Source organism: Hyperoodon ampullatus, assembly GCF_949752795.1.
Source record: "Hyperoodon ampullatus genome assembly, chromosome: 9".
In the NCBI taxonomy this organism is placed as follows: domain Eukaryota; kingdom Metazoa; phylum Chordata; class Mammalia; order Artiodactyla; family Ziphiidae; genus Hyperoodon; species Hyperoodon ampullatus.
This window is the reverse complement of record NC_136922.1, coordinates 40,598,824-40,623,859: the sequence shown is the minus strand read 5'-3', so window position 1 is coordinate 40,623,859 and position 25,036 is coordinate 40,598,824. Positions and strand designations below refer to the sequence as shown.

Sequence of the window (25,036 nt, the reverse complement as noted above, 5' to 3'; positions counted from 1 at the left end):
AAATAAACTAATGTAAAGTGTTCGGTTTCTCAACTGGTTCTGTGTAGAATAAATGAGATGAAGTGATGATGGCATGGGTTTTCAGTGGGTTCAGATTGGATTTGTTTTCTTTGATAGAGTTGGATGTGGAATCAGTGTATTCAGTTATTGTTAATGACCAGGAAGTTTTCTAGAAATTCATAAAAATTCAGTAAGACATTCATTACTGCTGATAAAAAGAAATATTAGCAGCATACTCGTATTACTTTTTTTTTTCCAATTAGGTTCAACCCATTCCATTATTTGGTGATCTAAGTGGAAATATTTTTTCTGTCATAGTGGTATGCAAAGCTATTATAATTACATTTTAGAAAGGTCGACAACTTTTTTATTTGGCTTCAGTGATTTTATGGTGCCTAGATTCCACCGGAAAATATTTAGTCACTCACTTACTTGGATAGAAATCCATCACCTGGAATAGAAATCATGGTTTACATGCCAGCATCTTTGTGCAGACAGGCCTGAAAATATATACTAGGCAAGGCCACTGCCAAATGACTTGTGTCTGGCCAGGACTACCTTTCAAATGTTCTCTGCATACCAGTTACTGTTAAGATTTATTGTAGCATGTGTAGATAAATATACTTTAGCTTTCATATCCATAACTTAGATAATACAGTAGCAGTCTACACTCTACATATTACCTGTCTTCAGTTACGGTTTCTGTAGCCACTCACAATATTCAGATTTCTCACCAAACTTAACAGTAGTCTTCATGTTACTTTAAATAGATCACATTAAGCCAAGTGTAGGAATTTCATATATACATATGTAACCAATCCATAAAGAAATTAGTTTAGTGTCTTAAATGAATCACTATCATGAGAAAATACTTCATCATAAGCAGATCTAATCTAAAATACATGAGAGAAATGAGGCCCTATAAAAATATATACTAATCTCAAAGCTAAGTGCTTGACTGGGAGAAATCCACTACTCTATTATTTAAATTATTTCATTCATGTGAAAAGTAAATAACCTCTATACACACATAAACACAAACACATACACATCAAAAAAATTTCAGGGCCATCACTTCTACCACATTCAATTCACATCACAAATTATGACAGCAAAAGAAATCCATCACACACACCAAAAGAACAACAAAAAACCCTAAAACTATGCTCTCACCACAAATATATGTCCACCCAGTTCTTTCCTTTACTTAGAAAATCTCAGTGCCAACTGAATCAAAGCAACCATACTATTTTAGGGTTTATTTGTTTTCTTTAAATTTGGCGGACACTGTTCTTTCCTATAAAATTGGTTGACTCAATAGGGAAAAAAATATCCACCATTAACTTTCAGCATACCCACTTGTTATTCTTCATCTTCAATCCCAAAATTAATCCTACTGATTCATGTTTAAGGATTGCTGTTGAATAAAAAATATTTTATGAAGTTACGTGTTCTGAGTTAATGATTTGGGGGTAAATTTGTCATTTAAATGTGTGCCATTGAATATATTAAGCACATTCTTTAGATTCTAGGATCTGGGCTGTTATACTCATCTTCAAGTACTTGGAATTTGACTACTTTGTGTGTTTTGATACACATTGAGAAAGTCGCAGGGAAACTAAACTATGAGTTACTTCCAGTTTAGACATATCTACTAAATTCTAGGTTGTAGCATTTACATTATTAGAAAGTCATTTATTAAGTATTTGTCTTATCAGGCCGTACACATATTTCAGCAAATCAAGATGGCCTACATTGTATTTACATTTAGACTGTAATTTTCCCAAACCACATAAACAAAACCATTTTGACACCTGGCCCTTTAGAGTTCATGAACTTCAACATCTGAAAACATATGCAGGATTGTCAAACTTTCCACTTCCCTCCCTGGGGGCACCCAAACGTATGTAACCATGTATATCACTATGTTATATGCCATCAAACTTCCTTAAAAGAAAGTAACTGGGTCCTTTTATCGCGGCAGCAAAATGTCCCAGCTCTAAGTCTGTGAGATACGGAGCAAGGGCTCTCCGGGAGGAAGCAGCCCAAGGGCAACCACAGGCTTTCTAAAATTGGAATCAAGTATACCCACTCTCTCTACACTTTCTTTCATTCAAAACCTATAACAGTACCAAACATTAATGCCAGAAGTACACAAGAGGAAACACCTTAAGCCAAAAATCATATTTCAATAACAAAACATATTTTTTTATAATTATATAATTTACATTCTCAATTATTCCGGGGGGGAAGACAAAATAAAAAGGGGAGACAGGCAATGAGAAGAGTGATTACCCATAAAATAGGGGTGTATCCCCTCACTCAGCAAAGCTAAAGGGGATACAATGACATCCACCCCCACTGCTCATCTCTACCGGGTCAGAGATCTTCCAAACTGAGCAAAGGATTTTGGAAAAAGGGGCAGATGGGAAGACTGATTAAATCCACCCTTACCTGCAAGATAGGCAGCATCTCCCCAGAGAAGAGCGCTTTGTAATTCTGCCAGGGACATGGGAGGGTCAAGTGCAACCCACCTGCTCACCCAGCACATCTTAAAGCTTGCTAGCAACATGTCCACAAAATGCAGCCGCTGCCGAGGCAGCACTCAGGGGTGAAATCTCTTTAGCAGTCTTCGTCCACCTGTCTCTGAGTGCAGCGACTGACCGCGTCCTGCCGGCTGTTTCTGACATTTACCAGATTGCTAGCCCTTTTGACCATGGGCAGATAAATTAAGGCACCTGGGCTCCACCTTCCTAACTTTGAGTAGCAAGAGGAAGCCACTCTCCAGTGGATTCTTAGCTCCAGCAATTAACTGAAGAAGGTGCTTAAAGGCTCCCAGGCATTCATAATAGAGGATCTGGGGCTTTAATTAAGCAGTGACTTAGGTTGGCTAGAGGGAATATGTTATGAAAATTTTATCTCTGGTGGAGAGGTCTGTTTTCTAAGTACTTTAGAAATACTTTCCTGTATGTAAACAGGGGGTTTTTACTTTTGTTTTTTACAATCTAGAGAAATTTGAAACATTGATTTCATCTTTTTCCTCTGCGTGACACTATTTTTCTTTTTTTTTTTTACTGAGGGCAAATTCAGATAACATAAAATGAATCACTTAAACGTGTACAGTTCAGAGGCCTTTACTGCAGTGTTGGACAACCACCACCTCTGTCAATTTCCAAAACATTTTCATCACCCCCAAAGAAAAAGGTAAAATTTCACACATTCATTTGATAGGCAAATATTTAAAAGTTACAAGAATTTATTGCTAACCATAGATAAAAACAATATATATATTTCATCTTAATCATTCAAGTTATTGTTACACAAAATATTTTGCTGCTGTATCTCTGCTTTCAGATTTGCTAGCTGTAAAACTGTGAAGCTCTCACCTCTGATTATGTAATTTGAAGGTCAGCATCTGATGGAGATGCACTTTAAAACTCTTCCACCTGTGGGTACCTCCACAACCCTCCTCCCTCCCTTACTGCAGTCTCTACTCAGGAACCAGAAGACCTAGTACTTCTATGCATCCTAAAAAGTAAATAAACTTTAAAATAAATGTATTTTGGGTATTATAAATGAGTGGACAAATGAGGGATGAGTGAAATGAGTGGACAAATGAAGGGATGAATGAAAGTATATTTCAAAAAAGAGTAGATTTCATGACACTGAATTTCATTAAAAATGTAGTGCAAAGAATGAATCATCTTCACCCAGTCACATTACCTGCAAGTATTTACATCTGTTAGATCTTTAACAGATCAATCTTTGGTATAGGAGGTTGAATCCCTGCTGCTTCATACAGAATTGAAGAACTGGTAATAATACCAAGTTGTAATTTTATCTGTTCTTTCATACATAAATTGGTTAGAATGCTAACTAGTGGTTCTAAAACAAACAAAAAATTGTTTCAAATAGAAATAACCATTATATAGCTTAATTAGATTTACATGTATTCAAATAAAGTAATATGGGTGAGCAGTGAGATTGTTTTATGACTGCATTTTTGTAGTTAGAATAATATAAGAAACCTAACTTGCCTCTCCAAACTCATCAATTCCCATGGATCTTTAAATAGTTGTCTCCCAAATTTACATCTCCAGCTTAGACAACTCCTATTATTTCCAAACTTGCATTGCCCCACTTAGATACAGAGTAGGTAATTAGATTTAATAAGTCTGAAATTCAATGGAGAAACCAGGAAAGGGTAGATAAAATTTTAGGTCAATAGCATTTAGAAGGCGTTGAAATCCACGAGACTAGGGTAAATTGTCTTGGGTTGGGAGTAGATGACACAGAGTGAAAGTAAGAGAACTGAGCCTGAGGCACTATGAGAAATGATGGTGAGAAAAAAAGTTGCTTTTAGCAGCTAAAAAGGAGGGGCTCGTAAGGCAGGAATAAAACTCACAAGAGTACATTGCTGTGGAAACCAGAACAAATGAAGAAGGAGGGAAAGGTCAAGGTTGTTGCTGCAAAATTAAATTGAAGTAAATTCATGTATGTCTTCCAAATCCTTTCCCACCTAAGGAGAGTTAACTTGTTTTTAAAATCCAGTGTTAATCACTTCACTGGTAAACTCCTCCCACCTTCCATCATTCCCCATATCTGCCATTATTTAGACCAGGCTTCATATCACGTCTTCCAAGTTTTTAGGCAGTCTCATCAGTAAAAGTTCTCAGAATGGGAATATTTTTAGGAGGTCAAGAGATTTGGGCTTGCTGTCCTGATCAGACTTTTAAAAAATAGCTTATTTCATTAATGTATGTATTTATAAGGGAACTGTCATATGTGTTAATATTCTCATCAATGCAGTCATTGTTACTCTTTGGGAGACAAAATAACATAATACTATTATGTGGGAGTATAGTATAATAGCAAATGTACAGTTAGAAAAGAGGTTTGAATTCTACCCTTATAACTTACAGTGATATGACCTTGGACAAGTTAACTAACTTTCTGGGTCTCAATTCCCTCATCTGAAAAGTGCATATAATAATATATACTAAAAGATGCTGTGAGTACATGAAAATGCATACTTAGAATGGAGTAGACACTTGGTAAACATCAGTGGCCTTTGCTTTAATGGATGTTTTGCCTTTCTTGCACCTAATAATAATTACACAAATGGAAATCTTTAAAAATTTTATATTTTCCTACAGCAATTATTAAAACCTAAATTATATTTGATATTCAGTTACATTCTAAGGAGCCCTTTGCAATAGTATATTAGCATATTAGTATATAGTATATTTCATAACTCTCCACTGTAAAATGATCAATTCTATTAATTTCTAACTATGTACCTTTTATGGTAGAATATATCAATGCCTTTTTCTCTTAATATATTCAGTACAAAATTGCCTTTCTGTCAATGAGTGCTTGAACACTCTTCTTGTTCATTCACCCTTATTTCATCCTTAATTAAGCTTTGAATACCAAATTATAATAAGTATAGCTGATATTCTATCAAATATTTAACTCATTTCCTATCGTAACACCAGCATACCTCTAAGTGCCATGAAAAGTAAGGCAAACAGGCCCGAATATTTAGTTTAGAAGATTTTTGAATGAAAGGGGTTAGGGAAAGTATTAACAGGATCTTTTGTAGGTCTGGGTTCACTTTTGGGATTTATGATATCATATTCTTTCAGGGCTTATTACTATCAAAGAAAGAAATATAATTCAAAGGATCAAATTACAAAACTAACAAACAAAAAATCTATCATATACACAATTCCTTACCAACCCCCTTGCTTCACCTCACTGCTGTTTTATTTTTATCTGTATATGTTTGAAAATGATGCAAGCTTCATAGTTTCCACTGAAATTTGCTGTAATGTTTACCACAAAAACCTCTGCAAAACTTGTATATGATATTAGTGAGTGCCTTTCAAAAATGATTTAAAGTCATGAAAAGCAGAGGAGTGAGATCCATTTATTACTTAGTACTGAAATAGTGGACAAAATTTTTCCTTCTGGTAGCATGTCTTAAACATGGTTTAAAAGTTGAAGTTTGTACTCACTCATGTACATATGGGAAACAAGATTTAGAAAATAATAATTTTTACTTTAACTATCCATAAAATTCACTGGATGACGCTGGCTATCATTTTCCTCTTATAGATTTGGGATTTTAAAAAAAGAAACAACTTGGCTATCAGTCGGGCTGTTACAAATAAAAAGATACAATTCCAAGCTTAAATCAAGAATTTCTTGATTACCCATTTAGAAAATAACACATATTTTTGGTCACTGATATATTTGAAACACCTACAGGCACATATGACACATAATAGGCACTCAATAATATTTACTGAATAAATAAATGCATACATATATATATATAATTACAAATACTGGTGTCCTAATTTCCTTAAGGAGTTTGGGTTTCTCTCCACAAAGCTAAAGCAACACAGAGTTTTGGGCATTGCTAATTTCGCAACAGACTAATGGTTTCAGATCTAGAATTAATCTGCGGAGCAAAAATATATTACAGTTTGAAACTAGGAATATGGATGTAGGACCATCTAAATGGTATGATGCTTTTTCACTGGTTGAATAAATCTCTAAACTTAAATATAACCACTCTCAACATTTTACCTGAATTAGTTACCTTACTCTCTTCTATTAGTTTTATCTCTCTGGTGAGATTGTAATTTTCCTGAGATGCTGACATAAATTATCCTAAATTTCTCAGTTTTCTCTATCCCTCTCTCCGTAGAGTGACTATACTAGTTCAAGTCACTGTCATATCTTACCAGGATTACTACAATTAATCCCTAATACATTTCTTGTCTCTTATCTGTTCCCTACCAATTCTTTCCTTACAAAACCATTTCAGTGATTATATTAAAATGTGAGTCTAAGCAAACGGCCTCTGTGCTTAAAACTCTTCAGTGGCATTGGTGGTAATGCCGTGAGGACAAAACCCCAAACTCCTATTGTGTACTCTCTACCCTTCTTTTTTCTGCTATTGCACTTTTCATTTTTCTAGTATTATCCCTTGCGTTCTTCCACTGTCACCTAACACTAGAGCCATAAAGAACTACTGTCAATTACCCAACATGGTGGCCATTTTCTCACCTACCGCCTTGGCTCAAGCTGCTTGGTCTGCTTGACATGCCCTCCCTCAAAACCCTTCAGTTTGTAAACTTCCACTCATGCTCAAGATACACATCATCACCTCGGGAAATCTTATCACACACCACAACTGGATTGTTCATGCTTTTCTTCTTTGTTCTCTCAGAGCGTGCTGTGCATAACTTTAACACAGCATTTATCAAACTCTACTGGAATTACTAGTCTATTTGATCATCTCCTCCACATTCTTAAAGACTGGGATAATGTCTCATTTGCCATTTTCCCTTAGTATCGGTCTCAATACTTGGTACTGGTGCTATTGTTATTGTTGTTTTCATCATCAGTAACAACACCAGCTAGCACTTGTTAAATATGTACCATGCAGCAAAATTAAGTGTTTTACATCCAATATATCATTTAATTCTTGCAACAATTCTATTGTTATCCACTGAAAGCTTGAAAACTTACTAATTTTCACACAACTTGTAAATATCAAAGCCAGAACCCAAACCAAAATTTGTGAGTTCCCACTCCCTGTTCCTAACCTCTATGATAACAATTCCATTGCAAAGTTGGTACTTAATATTTCTTGAGTATGTGACTGATGGATGTATTAAATCCAGTAAGTTGAATGAAACATCAATGTTTTAGTAAAAAAATATTAATTCTTAATAAGTGCTAATATAATTATTGCTCAATATAACTAAACATTTTCCTTATAAATAAAAGAAAGGATCATTTAAATAGATTTTTGTTGTTAATAGGAAGAAAAATACTGATTCTTTCTTGGTAGATGTAATACAAAAAAGATGCATTATATTCAGGTAAATATCAAAACCCACTGATAGTATTCTTTGTCATATAAGAACTATACCCTTCAAACTGGAAACAGGCATCTCAAACTGCATACACTGTATATTAGCATTCAATCAGCAATGTAAACAATATAATATAAGCATTACATGGACTTTACATTAAGATAAACCAATCCACTTTTGCCAAGACAGATGTAATCACTCAAATCCCATTGGGAAAGAAGTAACAGTGTTGTTTGGTCTAGGTCTCAAATACTTTATTTAGTAAATAACTTGGGCTTTGTATATTCATTTCTTCATAACACATATTTCTAACATTTAAATATTACAAAGTGTTTCAAGAGTTCTGGGCTTAGGATTCAATGGTAAAGCATGTTATTTGCTAATCTTACCTCATCACGCAATTTTTATTTGACAGTTAAGGGGATAATTTACTTTACTCTTTCTTGCATAACACCTAAATAATAAGAGGAATATGGCATTGTTATACCTTCCTTATATTTCAAGCCCCCTCATTTTTCTGAATCACAGATCTAGAAGTAAAACATAAAGCAGTTTTTAAAAGTTATACTCAGAAAAATTCAACAGTTTGACTTTAGTCAAGAGATTAATTTTTAAAAATTATTCAAGAGTTAAAATCGGACAAATGAGTTGAGTATATTCAACATATGGCTTTGAAAAAACCAGTTATTTTAGTGTTGATTATCAGCAAAAAGCAAAGTTGTCTAAACTGAAGTGCACCTTGTTCTTTTTTAAAATTAGATCCATTTGTTTGAATTAAAACTGCATTTACAAGTAACCATTTTATATATCTAAATGTACATGCTTTAGTGTATTATGTTTATTTATTATACATTCATGGAAAAAATTACTCTTTGGCGTATCAACATAGGTCATAAAAATAGGTAGTACATTCACATGAATCAACCTTTAAAGATTCTATGAAAAGGTCCCTTCCACTTCTGTTCTCCTGCCATGCAATTTCTCTCCCCAAAGCATTCCAATGTTATTGTCTATGTGTGTGTGTTTGTGTGCACCTCCTGACAAATTTCATGCACCTACAAACCATAAATATACAACCACCAAAAGACTTAGATCCATGACACTTAATCTCTTAGATGTAGGGCACATCTGTAAAGTGCCAAAAAGGATAATTAGGTTTCTTCCAATTCTAAAATATCTCAAATGATGAAAGCTGACAACAGCGGTTTAGCCCTCCATTTATTTTCATCTCAATATTGAAACATCCTCCTTTAATCTGTAATAGGTAATCTAGTCATTTTCTTCCATGGCACAAAGTTACAGGACTTACATGCTGTCTGTAACTTTTATTTGCCTGTCCTTCTTGATGTCTATGACCCGAAAGAGTCAAAACCCTGCCTAGAGGACCATTCATGGACTCAAAACCATTCTTTGGCTTTAACTCATTAATGTCCTATGGGAATGCCAGTTGAGTGTTGCCAGATCTTTAAATTTTTCAAGAGAAATCATTAATCCAGGTTCTTAAAGTCTCCTGATTTTAAAATGTTGGTAAACTAGCAAAACTTTTTCCAATTTTATTGAAAAATAATTGACATACATCACTGTATAAGTTTAAGTCATACAGCATGATAGTTTGATTTACATATATTGTGAAATAATTACCACACTACGTTCAGCTAACGTCCATCTTTTCATATAGATACAGTAAAAAGAAAGGAAAGAAAAATAACTTCTTGTGATGAGAACTCTTAGAATTTACTTTCTTAACAACTTTTCTATATGTCATACAGCAGTGTTAGCTATAGTCATCATGTTGTACATTACATCCTAGTAGTTATTTAACTTATAAGCCATGTCTTGGCTATTGTAATTAATGATGCTATAAACATGAGGATGCAGATATTTTTTCAAGTTAGTATTTTCATTTCCTTTGAATGTATTCTCAGAAGTGTAATTGCTGGATCACATGTTGGTTCCATTTTTAATTCTTGAGGATCCTCCATACTGTTTGCCACAGTGGTTGTACTAATTTACAATCCACCAACAGTATACAAGGGTTCCTTTGTTACACATTCACACCAGCATTTATCTATGTTTTTTATGATAGTCATTCTAATAGGTATGATGATATCTAGTAGTTTTAATTTGTGTTTCCCTAATGACTAGTGATATTGAGTATTTTTTCATGTATGTGTTGGACCTTCCTAGATCTTCTTTGGAGAAATATCTATTCAGCTCTTTTGTCTACTGTTAATAGGGATATTTGGAGGGGGTTGCTATTGAGTTGTATGAGTTCTTTATATATTTTGGATATTAGTCCCTTATCAGATATATTTTTGGAAATATTTTTTTCCCATTTCAAGGGTTGTCTTTTCACTGTTGATGGTTTCCTTTGCTGTGCAGAAGCTTTTTAGTCTGATGTAGTCCCACTTATGTAATTTTCATTTTGTTGTTTGTGTCATATCCAAAAAAAAATCATTACTAAGACCCATGTTAAGGAGGTTTATGCCTGTTTTCTTCTAGGAGTTTTATGGTTTCAGGTCTTATATTGAAATCTTTAATCTATTTTGAGTTAACTTTTGTAAGCAGTGTAAGATATGGGTCCAGTTTCATTCTTTTATATGTGAATATCCAATTATTTCAGCACCATTCATTGAAGAGACTGTCCTTTCTCCATTGAGTATTCTTATCTCCCTTATCAAATATTAATTGACCATATATACTCGAGTTTATTCCTGGGCTCTTGATACTGTTCAACTGGTCTATTTGCCAGTACCATACAGTTTTGATGACTATAGCTTTACAGTATATCAGGAAGTGTGATACCTCCCACTTTGTTCTTTCTTGGAATTTCTTTGGCTATTCGGGGCCTTTTGTGGTTAGATATAAATTTTAGGGCTATTTTTTCTACTTCTACAAAAATGCCATTGGAATCTTGATAGGGATTACATTGAATGTATAGAAGGCTTTTGGTAGTATTGACATGTTAATATTAATTCTTCCAATCCACGAACATGGATACTTTCCATTTATTTGTGTCTTCTTCAATTTCTTTCTACGTCCTTTAGTTTTCAGCAGAGAAATTTCATCTCTTTAGTTAAAGTTATTCCTAAGTATTTTATTGATCATTTTATAAATGAGATTGATTTCTTATTTTGTTCTTATTGTATAGAAATACTACTGATTTTTGTATGTTAATTTTGTATCCAGAAACTTTACTGAATTCATTGACTAGATCTAACAAATTTTATTTGAGGCTTTAGGATTTTCTCTATATAAAATCATATCATACGCAAACAGAGATAATTTTACTTCTTCCTTTCCAATTCTGAAAACTTTTATTTCTTTTTATTGCCTATTTGCTCTAGTTGGGACTTCTAGTACTATGTTGAATAGGAGTGGTGAGAATGGGCACCCTTATCCTGATTTTAGAGAAAAACTTCCAACTTTCCACCACTGAGTATGTTAGCTGTAGACTTGTCATAGTTAGCATTTAATATGTTGATGTATGTTCTTTCTATGCTTAATTTGTTATGAGTTTTTATAATAAATGGATGTTGAATTTTGCCAAATGCTTTTTCTGTGTCTACTGAAATGATCATATGATTATTTTCTCATTCTATTAAGGTGATGTATCATATTGATTGATTGTGTATGTTGTGCCATCCTTGAATCCCAGGGATAAATCCCATTTGATCATGGTAAATGACCTTTTTAATATGATGCTGAATTTGGTTTGCTAGTATTTGATGGAGAATTTTTGCATCTATACTCATCAGGGATATTGGCCTGTAGTTTTCTTTTCTAGTAATGTCTTTTCCTGGTTTTGGTATCAGAATAATTCTGGCCTTGTAAAATGAGTTTTGAAGTGTTCACTCCACTTCAATTTTGAGAAGATTTTGATAAGGATTGATGCTAATTTTTCTTTAAATGTTTGGTAAAATTCACCAATGAAGCCATCTGGTCCTGGGCTTTTATTTTTTGGGAGATTTTTGATTACTGATTAAATCTCCTTACTAACAATTGTTCTATTCATATTCTCTATTTCTTCCTGATTCAGTCTTAATAAGTTGTATGTTTCTAAAAATTTTTTCCATTTCTTCTAGGTTGATAGTTTATTGGCACATAGTTGTTCATAGTAGCCTGTTATGATCTCTTGAATTTCTGTGGTATCAGTTGTAATGTCTCCTTTTACATTTATAATTTTGTTGATTTGGGTCCTTTTTCTTGGTTAGTCTTGATAAAGGTTTGTCAGTTTTGTTTAGCTTTTTAAAGAACCATCTATGTTAATTAATCTTTTCTATTTTATTGGCTATTTCATTTATTTCTGCTCTAATCTTCATTATTTCTTTTCTTTCTTTTTTTTCCTGCTAATTTTGGGCTCAGTTTGTTCTCTGTTTTCTAGTTCCTTAAGGTATAGAGTTAGGTTGTTTATTTGGGGTCTTTCTTGCTCCTTAATGTATGCACTTATTGTTATGAACTTCCCTCTTAGAACTGATTTTGCTGCATCCTATAAGTCTGGTCTGTTGTATTTTCATTTTAATTTGTCTCAAGAAACTTTTTTATTTCCACTGTAATTTCTTCTTTGACCCATTGGTCATTCAGGAGAGTGTTGTTTAATTTCCATGTATTCATGACTTTTCCAGTGTTTTTCTTGTTATTGCTTTCTAGTTTCATGCCATTGTGATCAGAGAAGATATCTGGTATGATTCCAGTCTTCTTGAATTGCTAAGGCTTGTTTTGTGGCCTAACATACGGTCTTTCCTAGAAAATGTTCCATGTGCACTTGAGAAGAATGTATTCCACTGTTGTCAGATAAAATGTTTTGTACGTGTCTGTTTTGTATATGTCTGTTAGGTCCATTTAATCTATAGTGTTGTTCAGATCACTGTTTCCTCATTGATTCTCTGTATAGATAATCTATCCATTATTGAGAGTGGAGATTAAAGTCCCCAACTATTATTGTATTACTGATTACTTCTCCCTTTAGCTCTGTTAGATTTTGCTTTATATATTTAGGTGCTCTACTGTTGGATGCATAAATATTTACAAATGCTGTATCTTCTTGGTGGATTGAGCTCTTTATCATTATATAATGATTTTATTTGTCTCTTTTTACCATTTTTAGTTTAAAGTCTATTTTGTCTGAGTATAGCTATTTCTGCTTTTATTTTGATACGATTTGCTTGAAATGTCTTTTCCATCCCTTTACTCTCTATGTGTGTCTCTAAGGCTAAAGTGCGTCTCTTGTAGGCATATTGTTGGATTTTTTTTTTTTTTTTTGCAGTACGCAGGCCTCTCACTGTTATGGCCTCTCCTGTTGCGGAGCACAGGCTCTGGATGCACAGGCTCAGCGGCCATGGCTCACGGGCCCAGCTGCTCCGCAGCATGTGGGATCTTCCTGGACCGGGGCATGAACCCGTGTCCCCTGCATCGGCAGGCAGACTCTCAACCACTGCACCACCAGGGAAGCCCGGATTTTTTTTTTTTTTAATCCATTTGAGCTATTCTATGACTTTTGATCAGAAATTTTAATCAGTTTACATTTATATGAAATTATTGATAGATAAGGACTTACAAGTGCCATTTTAATTGTTTCCTGTTTGTTTTATAGATCCGTTGTTCCTTGTTTCTTACCCTGCTGTCTGTTTTGTGCCATGATGTCTTTTGCTATCAGTATGCTTTAACTTCTCTATAGTCTATAGTTCTTTTGTGTAATTGCTAGGATTTTCATTTCTGGTTACTGTGAAGCTCACATAAAATATCTTATAATTTTAACAGCCTATTTTAAATTGATAACAGCTTAACTTCAATAACATTTCTAAACTTTACACTTTCACTTCTCTTCCCCTCATATTTTAGGATGTTGTTTTTTACAACTTACATATTTTTATATTGTATAACTAAAACAGATTAGACTGGTAGTCATGCTTATTTTTACATGTTCTTTTCTTAACTTTTAAACTACAGTTGTGAGTTATGCACCAGTATTATCATACTACAAAATCTAACTATGACTATATATTTACCATCAGCAGTGAGATTTGTGCTACCTTTTTATGTCTTTATGTTGTTAATTAGCATTATTTTAATTCCACTAAAGAAACCCCTTTAGCATTTTTGTAAGGCAGGTCTTGTGGTAATGAATTCCCTTAGCTTTTTTTTTTTTTTTTTTTTTGCGGTATGTGGGCCTCTCACTGTTGTGGCCTCTCCCGTTGCGGAGCACAGGCTCCGGACACGCAGGCTCAATGGCCATGGCTCATGGGCCAAGCCGCTCCGCGGCATGTGGGATCCTCCCAGACCGGGGCACGAACCCGTGTCCCCTGCATCGGCAGGCGGACTCTCAACCACTGCGCCACCAGGGAAGCCCTTCCCTTAGCTTTTGTTTGCTCAGGAGTCTTTATCCCTCCTTCGTTTCTGAAGAATAGCTTCACTGGATATAGAATTCTCAATTGGCAGTTATTTTCATTCAATATTTTGAATATGTCATACCATTCCCTCCTGGCCAGAATAGTTTCTATTGAGAAATTCACTGATACTTTTATGGGGGTTACCTCGTACATAACTTTTCTCTTGTTGCTCTTAAAATAATTTTTTTGTCTTTGATTTTTGACAATTTAACTAGCCCTATATGGTTTCAACCTATTTGGAGTCTTTGGGCCTCATGGATCTGTATGTCCATTTCTCTCCCCATGTTTGGGTAGTTTTCAGCCACTGTTGCTTTTTTTTTTTTTTTTTTTTTGCGGTATGCGGGCCTCTCACTGTTGTGGCCTCTCCCGTTGCAGAGCACAGGCTCCGGACGCGCAGGCTTAGCGGCCATGGCTCACAGGTCCAGCTGCTCCGCGGCATGTGGGATCTTCCCAGACTAGGGCACGAACCCGTGTCCCCTGCATCGGCAGGCGGACTCTCAACCACTGCGCCACCAGGGAAGCCCAAGCCACTGTTGCTTTAAATATTCTATCCCTTTCTCTTTCTCTTCTCCTTCTGGAATTCCCATAATGCAAATATTATATATTTTCATTGCATCCCATAATTACCATTCCCATAGTAGGCTTTCTTCACTTTTTCTTTTTCTCTTTTATTTATTTATTTTTGATCCTTTGACTGGGTAATTCAAATGTCCTGTCCTCTAGGTAGATGAATCTTTCTTTTGTGTGGTCACATCTATTTTTGAAAACCTCTATTGAATTCTTCAGTTTAGGTTTTGTATTTTTCAACTCTAGTTTTTCTGTTGCTTTTTTTTTTTTTTTTTGCGGTACACGAGCCTCTCACTGCTGTGGCCTCTCCCATTGCGGAGCACAGGCTCCGGACGCGCAGGCCCAGCGGCCATGGCTCACGGGCCCAGCCGCTCCGCGGCATGTGGGATCCTCCCGGACCGGGGCACGAACCCGTGTCCCCTGCATCAGCAGGCGGACTCCCAACCACTGCGCCACCAGGGAAGCCCTGTTGCTTTTTTTTTTTATGGTTGCTATTTCCTTGTCAAACTTCTCATTCTGTTCATACATTGTTTTCCTAGTTTTGTTTAGTTGTGTGCTTGTGCCTTCTTGTAGTTCACTAAACTTCCTTAAGAAGATTATTCTGAATTCTTTGTCTGACAGTTCATAGATCTCCATTTCTTTAGGGTCAGTTATTGAAGCTTTGTTAGTTTCTTTTGGTGGTGTCATATTTAAACCTGTAATGACCTGGAATACATTCTATGGTTAATTGGGAACAGGTATTCTCAAGTATGTATTAATCTACTATAGCTTTGGCTACAGTCCCTTCCATTTGCTACGTTGTAACATTTGTGTATTCATACAGTCAGATAACCTACTTTTTCAGGGCCATTATTACTGAGGATAAATATAAATAAAGAATCTCCCTGATTTTCATATGAAGATTTTCCTCTGGAATAATGAAATAAGCCTGAGCTAAAACTACCATTGCACATTGAAATCAGTCTACCATTTTAGTTGTTGGCTTTAAAATAAAGAGAAATCTAATCCAAAATTATCCATAGCCTTCAGCAATCAGCTGAAGAATATTTAGCAAACTGAGGAAAATATTTTTTTGCACTGCAATTTCCACGTAGTATCACTAATAAAACATGGAAGAGCAAACAAAGTTTTTTCTAAGTTATCTGACTAATGTATTTTGATTAAACACTTTCACATGCTTATTGTAAACCATTCATGTGTCTCACATTGAGACTTCTTGCTGTGAGTGACACCTCAGTGATTTATAATTGACACTTTAGGAGAACAAAGTGGAAGGAATATATTCCTCTGGTTGCCTTTACTCTAGGCACACTGACAATAACAATCTTGCTGAATATTGATAACACTCTCTATGCACAGCTATTATCAGTTTTTGGCACAAGGATTCTCAGAGAGCCTTGTTAAAGACTTGCTTTCAATTTATATCATAGATACTGGGTTTAGTATTTCAATATCCAGTGTTCTCCCAGTCACAGATTTGTTTCAGAGTCCACTCCAATGACCTGACTCCCATTTCCACTGGCCTGGAACCCTTCTAAGCTCCATCAACACCAGTAAGAAAGCTTATCTGGAAAATGGACTTATAGCAAGCAAACTTTTAAAATCTATTTTGATTATTCATTTGTTTGGAGTGACTCTCTATAGGTTGAAAAGGGTGAAGTGGTGATTATATGCAGGTGCAATTAAATTCTCACAAAGCACGATTAGGATTATTATTGTCCCATTCCTGTCTTTTATGTTCTCACACATCATGTACTGAAAAATCTCATAGACTCAATACTTCATTTCCCAAAGATTCCTCAGAATCCCACTCTTCTTAGTGAATTAATCATATGAATGTAAACCAATAGTACCTATTTAATCTGTTTTTTGAAAATTACATAGCCAGTATGAAACCTTAAACATTGAAGTAACTTTAGAAATCAACTTCATTCCCTTGACTTTACAGATGGTGAAACTGAGAACTAAGTGACTTTCCTCATGTTGTTAATTCATAACATCCATGTGTCTGGAACCTGATGCCAGTTTTTTTTCCAACTCATCACAGTATTTTAAACACTTGTACAAAGCTAGGCTGAGCCAGTATCAGACACTGTCATAAACAAACACAATTTAAAAGAGGTAGTATCCTCTTGGGCTGTACACTAGATCAAATTCCTTACAAGTATTGAATTTTGGTAGGAATAATATAAAACACAGCATAAGCTGTGTTGAAAATCCATATTAGCTTTTAATCTGTATCATCTGATTCCCTGATCCATTATGTAAGGATGAAGAGAAGATAATACTAGTTAAACAGCAAACTTAGGAGTCACAAAGAAGGCTGTCAGGTGGTAATTCTCCATCAGCTAGATCCTTTTCTCTGAGATTGCATGTCCAAATGGTTATTAGCGGGTTTGCAACTATCAATGGGCTTAATACCAAACAGACAGATTTTGCTCTTAGTTCTGAACATATTTAGAAAACACACGGGATGTTTCATCTCAGAGAAAAGGAATGAATTAGTCAGCTTTTCCTTTCTGTAACAAGTTGATCACAAGGAAGTAACTTTTAGAATGTTCTTAAAGGCTGCATATAGCTTTTTTAAATTTTACTTAGTAAAAGGAAGTTTGGCTCACCAATGACATGCAGAGCATATGGGGGGCCTTGAGAAGGATAAATGAGGCATTATTTTTGAAAGATGGTAATTAAGTTGTTCAGTCTTCTTTCTTTTGGTTCTTGTTGTTGTTGGTATGCTACTTTACCCAGCAAACTATTAGGTAATACATGTCTTTTTGACCTTTATTACATTGTGGCATACGTGTGACACTAGGTATTTTAAGCAACTGAGTTTTTCAGCCTACTTAAAGTTATTCCATGAATAAAATTGTATGATATATTAGGTACACTTGATAATACAGTAATTTATTCATTTAGTTTTACCAACTAATATACTTCAATCTAGAAACCAGACTAACTGGTAGGCAGATGTCTGCACATGTGGAAAGAGTTCTCATAAAAATGCAAATTTAAACTTATCTCTGTTGCCGTTAAATATGAAGATACTACCAGAGAAACAGACAGAAATTCCTTCTACATACCTCTCCACCATTATATAAGTAGAAATTGCAATACGTAAGAGGAAATAACAGGTGCTTAAAGTTCCGTTTGACTACAGAAGTAATAGGTAGTTCTGGGAACTAAAATTCTGTTTTTAATGGTGATCATCTGAGAAAAAAAATTTGATAATATTTCTTGAAGGCATGAGTGAAAATTTTAGTGCTAAAAGTGTACTGTTGAAATTTTCTCTGCTTTATAGCCAGCAGGAGAAACAAAAGCAGACTTCCAGGAAGCATGTCATGTACTTAGGGAAAGAAAACAGACATGTGCCCAGTGATAATTTGAATACCTGTGTTACTTTGCCTTTTAATTTGGCTTTAGGAAAATCATGTCATTTTCATGCTACAATAGCTGATGTGCTTTAATTGGACACAAAATATAAAAAGAATCTGATAGCATCTTATCAAATAAGCATTAATAAAAGCTTGCCAAATAACTATAGTTAAAAAGGAAAAAATTCTTATTATAGTTTTTATTAAATAACACATACACATATAGCTAGAGAGAAAAAGAGTAGGCAAACGTACTACACAGTATTAATTCACATTATTTTCAGAAGATGGGTTTTGATTTCCCTTAACCTTGACTATCTTTACTTGTCAAGCAATTAATATGACAGAAGAAATAACAGATGTGCTTTTACCATTAACCTTCAGAAAGGAGATCCCCATTTCCAGATTTATAACCATTTGACACAATCTATTAAAGCAATGGAAAGATTCCCCCAATCAGAGATCTCCAGTTTGCTCACTGTAGATAAAATAAATATACAATCCAAATTTAACTTCATTTTCAAAGGCATATGAGACAGTCTCCTAACGTGTCTTGCCTATTTTTAAAATTTTTATGACGGTAAATAAACCCTGAAAAATTCCTTCTTAGATTTTACCACCTGAAACTGCAGCTGTTGGCTGCCACTATCAAAGCCTCACAACTCCAAACTCACGTGCAAACCTCATCAAGGGCAGACATTTCTAATTGATTCCAGAAGTATTTCTTTTGCTGAGATCAGGGGGCAAAGGAAGAATAATGAGCAGCTTTTTAGAGGGAATTGGGGCTTAGGGTGTTGAGGGGAGGGGAAGGGGAGCTTTTAAAATCTTGGGTTTGGCCAGAAATGCATAGCAATTTTACGGTCAATTGGTGAGAGCATCTGGAACCAGGCATTCTGGCCTCATAGTTGATGGTAGTGAAACCAGCTTACAGGCAACAGCAAGCCCATAATGAGTCCCTGTCATGTACTAGTGGAAACCATGTTGACATTCTGCCAAGTATCCCTGCACCTTTTTCTCAGGGTCAGGATTCCCCTTAGAGCCCTCATCTACTGTGTGAAATCCTGTCCGCCCATGGATCTTAACTTATTTTAGCCATTCTTAAAGGCAATGCAAAAAGAAAGACTAAAAATTAGAACTTGTGTATGTTTAATTCCTTGCATGAAGACAAGGTTTTATATCACAAGGCTGTGTTTGCTTTCATTTGGGGGATATATTTCAAACGCAGTGGGCCATCTTGTTAGTGTATATGGAGAGTGTTGGATGCTCAGGTCATAAATCATAGCACAGCTCGTGGCACACTCAGACGAGAGAAGGCAAAATTCGAGGCTCTTTGTTATTTCAAATGTAAAACAGGTGATTATAAAAAGGGACAGGATTTCTTTTTTTTTTTAAATGCCAAGTCGAAAACCAAGGTGATGTGGAAATAATTTCTTATGAGTAAATGATGTTTACCTTAAGCTGCTGCTCGTAATTCACTATGCTGACATTGGTAGATTATACCCACAAATAAGTCAGGTAAAAGGACAGCCATGAAAAATGTAGAGTGATGTGAGTCAACAGGATGGAAACTGGTTCAGTGGTCAGGAAGGGGCGATGCAGAACGCTAGACTTCTAATATTCCTAAATTTTTGTTCTTATCTAAGCAATATAATTAAGAGAGATGGTATCCATTTTAGAACTCACTCAAGATTCCAAAGTTTGTGATATCGAAATAAATTCAACATGTTTTCTCTTCTAGTTAATCTCTGGGCAAGTAATCACTTCCTGTTTTCAAAGAAGAAAAGTGAAACAAGCAAAAAAACAAAAGCAAGGAAACAAAAACTAAACAAAAAGAAAGGCATTTGAAATATTTTTTAAAAACTCAATATATTTTGATGTAAAATTTTCATAAAATACCTATGCTTTGATGATTTGAGTATAAGTTAACAGAAATACATAAAATTAGTGTTCCTCATAATTCATACAGTATTAAAATGCGGGGAAAAGTGCTTGATGGTGAAAATTTCCTTGAAGATAAAGTATTTGCAAAAGCAACCGTACTTTGTAGATGCCCAGGCTAGTACTTTTCAAATAAAAGCCTAAGGGAGAAGGGACAGGTGGGTAAAAATATAAGATATATTTGTATCTCTTAATTTTTAACCATCTTAATAGGAAAAGATGATACATAGAAAATGATCAGGGATTAATATTTTCTTATATGTAGATTCAAAATTTATTTTAAAAATCTCATACTAGGGCCAGTAAATTTCAGGGATTTTTACGTGATCATCTACAATCCACTGTGTCAAATGCAGTCTCTTTGTGCTATCGTAAAACAAAAAAAGCAGCACTATATTCTAATATTGTTTTATTTTGGTTACCAAGTATTTTGTTGCTCACAGAAAGAAAAAGTAATTATTTCTAGAAAAAACACAGGCAGTGGAGAGGAGTTTTTAAAAAGGAGCCTCATATAAATCACCCCAATCAGTTTATTTTCACTTGCTACTAATCCTGCTCCACATTCAATGCATTACTTATGTTCTATCCACTCTTATAGAACAGTATATGAATGGACATGAGAGATACATGTGCACTGTCAATGAGTTTACACACATAAAGCTCTTTGCACAGGACCTGGAACAGAGTATTTGCTGTTTGTATGTGATATACACTGAAAATTTTATATCTTTAGATAATAAAAATGCAAGGAATATAAGGGAGAGTGAAAGAAAAGATTTTAAAAGAAAGTGGCAATGATACTTAAATTGAATTAGAGGTGAAGGCAGAAGAGTGAATAACTTTCTTATATGAACACACAAAAAAATCTAAAGGAAATTTGCTAATAACCTCAATGCTTGTGTATTTTATTCTATTCCGTGAATGTTGCATATTTTCCAAAAAATAAAAATCTCTTATGTCCTATAAAACATATACTCTAATATGTCACATGCAGGTTATTTTCAAATTTCTTAATTTAAAGAGTACAAAAGGGATTACATTCTGGAACTGTGATCTGGCTGGTGAAGTGGCTTATATTCACCTATTGGATAAATAGCTAATGAACAGGACATAAAGGCTAATATTTGGGTTGTTTAATAGAAGACTCATATATTCTCTGTGATGTAGCATTACGGACATAGGAGCATTTCAGTATTTTAGCAGTTTTGATATAATGTAAAGATTTTGAATTAACTTTGAGTACTTTCTCCTAAAAAAGGATAGGGGAAATTCTGATCTATGTATTTAAAACTCAAACAGCCAATAAACCTTGCTAAACAAGTCAGGCTTGTGGAATTAAACTTCATATTGTATGTTAGCTTCTTATTTTTGCATAATTATAGACTAGATTCATAACCCTGTCCAAGATTCATATAGGCTTATACTGTTAGTTACAGGAAAAACTGTAGCTGGATATATTTAGCACTATGTATATAAGAAAAAGTATATGTTTATCAGAATTAGTAATAATAAATGGTAGTATTGTGTTTATGTGTGGAGGTAGTATACTATTATATGGCATTACTCTGTGGAAATAAAACCTATCTAAGTTCAATCCAGGGGCAATGAGACAAACTACAAGCTGGAGAAAGATACTTTTAACAAATATAAATGACGAAGGAATGGTATCGTATGCACAATTTCTAAAAAGCAGAAGAACTAAATAACAACCAAATAGAAAAAATGGGTAAATGACATGCAAGTGCATATCACTGGAAAAGAAACATAAATAACCAGTGAAGATGAAATAATGATCATCTTCAGTAATAAACAAGAAGATGGTAATTAGGAATACAATGAGGTATCATTTAATCCCCCAGATGAACAAAAGTTAAGAAAGCTGACAATTCTGACTTTGGGGAGGGAATTTATACTCTTTTAGTGGTAAATTTTACAATAACTTTGGAAAACAAATTAGCGTTCTCTTAGGAATGTAAACAGGCCACATTTCCTACAATCCAACAATTCCACATCTAGTTGTATAACCCCAGAGAAACTACATATATGCCATGTGCACTACAAGATCTGTGCACAAATTTTCATTGCAGCATTGCAAAAGTAAAAGCTAGAAACAAACATTAGAGAATGGATATTGGATATAGTCATACAATGTACATAAACTACATATACATGCAATAAAAAGACTATATTTTAGGGCTTCCCTAGTGGCGCAGTGGTTGAGAGTCCGCCTGCCGATGCAGGGGACACGGGTTCGTACCCCGGTCTGGGAAGATCCCACATGCCGCGGAGCGGCTGGGCCCGTGAGCCATGGCTGCTGAGCCTGCGCGTCCGGAGCCTGTGCTCCGCAACGGGAGAGGCCACAACAGTGAGAGGCCCGCATACCGCAAAAAAAAAAAAAAAAAAAAAAAAAAAAAAAAGACTATATTTTAGAAACAAAACGTTCAGTAAATTAAAGGAAATTGCAGGAAACTATACGTATACGATATTTTGTTTTACTCAAAGTTTTAAAATAAATCAAATATTGCTTAGTGATAAATTTAAGAATATATGAAAAAATTAGAATTTGTTTAGAAAAAGCATGACAATGATAAACACAAAGTACAAAACAATGGTAGTATCTGTGGGAGTGTGATATAGAGCAGGATCACCCAGGTAGCACATCATAGTGTTAACAATACTTCATTGGTATTGTAATATTTATTTTTAAGGTGGGTGGTTTTCATTGTCTTTTAAAAACTATTTTATATAATTTAATGTATAATAAATACTATATAATGGAAAAATTATGAGTTAATATGAAGAAAGTATTATTTAAAACATATAGGTACTTTTCATAAATGCAAACTTTGTACGGTTGACAAAAATATTTGAGGTTTGAATAATATTGAAGTAGATTAGTCAAAACTGTATACTGAATATCATAAGTCAGTGTGTGTGTGTGTGTGTGTGTGTATGCATGTGTGCCTGCACATGTGTGTTATTTTTCCACATAAATCCATAAGTATGTTTATGGCAGACTAGCATATATTTCATGAAAAAAAGTTGGGTGCAGTCTATTCTCCACATTCATAATGAGGACAGATGTACAGTTGAAATGAACCAACTAAGATGGCTTCAGGCAAATATGTCTACATCCTGTGATATACTAATCATCATTGTGAGATGAACCTAAATAATATAAAACCCAAGTCTGGTAGATTGGATAATGGCCATAAAATTCATCATACCCTTTTATAATTGCCTGCTCTTCTAATCAAGAGATGGAGTCTATCTTTCTACTCCTTGAACAATGGCTGGTTGGTAATGTTCTTTGACCAATGGAATATGGAAGAAATGACACTTTTTGAGTTCCAGAGCCTAGGCTTCAAGAAGTGTGGCAGATTCAGTTGTCATGATCCTGAAATTGCCAGGTTAAAAACCTGGTCTGGTCCACTGGAGAGAGGTCTTGTGGAGTGAAAATAAAGGTGTTCCCATCAACAGCCAAAATGGACACCCCCTCATGTGACCCTTGTGTACATTCAGCCCAGCTGACCCTTAAGCTGAATACAGCCTGATGAGTGAGCCTACATTAAAACAGCGGTAGAAACACCATAGAATTGTGAGAAATAATAAATCTTCATTATTTTAAGACATTAAATTTGGGGTTGGTTTGTTTTGTAGGAACAGATAACTTAAACACCAAAGAAGGTTGAATTTTACTAAAAAGAAGAAAGAAGAAAGGAAGACTCCATGAAACATGATGCTGCTAAGAAGTGCTAAACCTCCCTTCACTTTCTGACACACGCATTTTGATCAACCATTTGGATAACAAGGGACATCTGAATATGCATGCCTTGTTATTTGAAGTATTCAATATTTAATTCAGCATTCTATGTAAGGTGAAAATTCCAACAACTTGCTCTCCCCCATTTGGGTGATTATAGTTGTGGAGTAGGTGTTGTCAGTGTTCACTCAACATTTACTGAGTCAGCAAATAAATGTTGAAGTCTTTACCATATTCTATTGGCTAGAAGCATTCACAAGTCTCACCCACATTCTGGGGGAGGGGATTATATAGGCTGACAGGTCATAAACAGCAGAGGCAGGGATTATGGGGTCACTCAAGGTTCTGTCTGCCACAGTTGGAGAGAGTACGGACAATAATTCAGACAAATACTTATATACATATAAATACTAAGGGGAAAATTAAATCAGGGGTGGACGAGGCAAAATTAGAAAATAACAACAACAACAAAAATGGTACCCAAGGAAGGCTGGTGGCATTTCAGGTAAGACATGATGATATGAGGGCAGAAGTCATGTGGATTCCTGGGAAAGAGCAGGCAAAGGTAAAATCAAGAGCAAAGGTACTGAGGCAGGGTATACTGAACATGTTTCTAGAACACTGCACATGCCTGGAATTGAGCAAGCAAGGAGGAAAGTAGTAGAAAATGTGGTCAGGGCACTAAGAGGACATCTACTTTTTCATTTGATAAAAGTAGAGTATCCTGGATGAGCCTGGCTGAATCACATAAAAATCCTTCAAAGAGGCCCTGAGCCCTTCCTGAAGCAAGAGTTTCTCTTTGGGGTTTGATGGAGTAGACGGCCATGCAGAGGAAGCCCACATGGCAGAGACCTGCGGGCGGCCTCTGGGACCTCAGGGCAGCCTCCAGTCAAAAGCCACAGAAAGTGGGGCCCTAAGTCATATAGCTGCAAGGAAATGAATTCTGTCAACAACCTGAGTGAGCTTGGAAGTGGATTTTTCCATGGATAAGCCTCCAGATGAGAACACAATCTAGCGGACACCTGAAATGCAGCCTTTTGAGATCCCGAGCAGAGAGCAGAGTATAGAATGAAACTGTGTCTGACTTCCTGACCCATGGAAACTGTTAGACAG

At 35.1% G+C, this 25,036-nt stretch overlaps 1 protein-coding gene across 1 annotated transcript in view; it reads right to left on the bottom strand.

Annotated features, from left to right (window-relative positions):
* Positions 1–25,036, bottom strand: part of AGMO (alkylglycerol monooxygenase) — a gene marked incomplete at both ends in the record, with an annotated part of 343,447 nt that overhangs the window by 128,765 nt on the left and 189,646 nt on the right. The gene's annotated exons all lie outside the window — the stretch shown is intronic.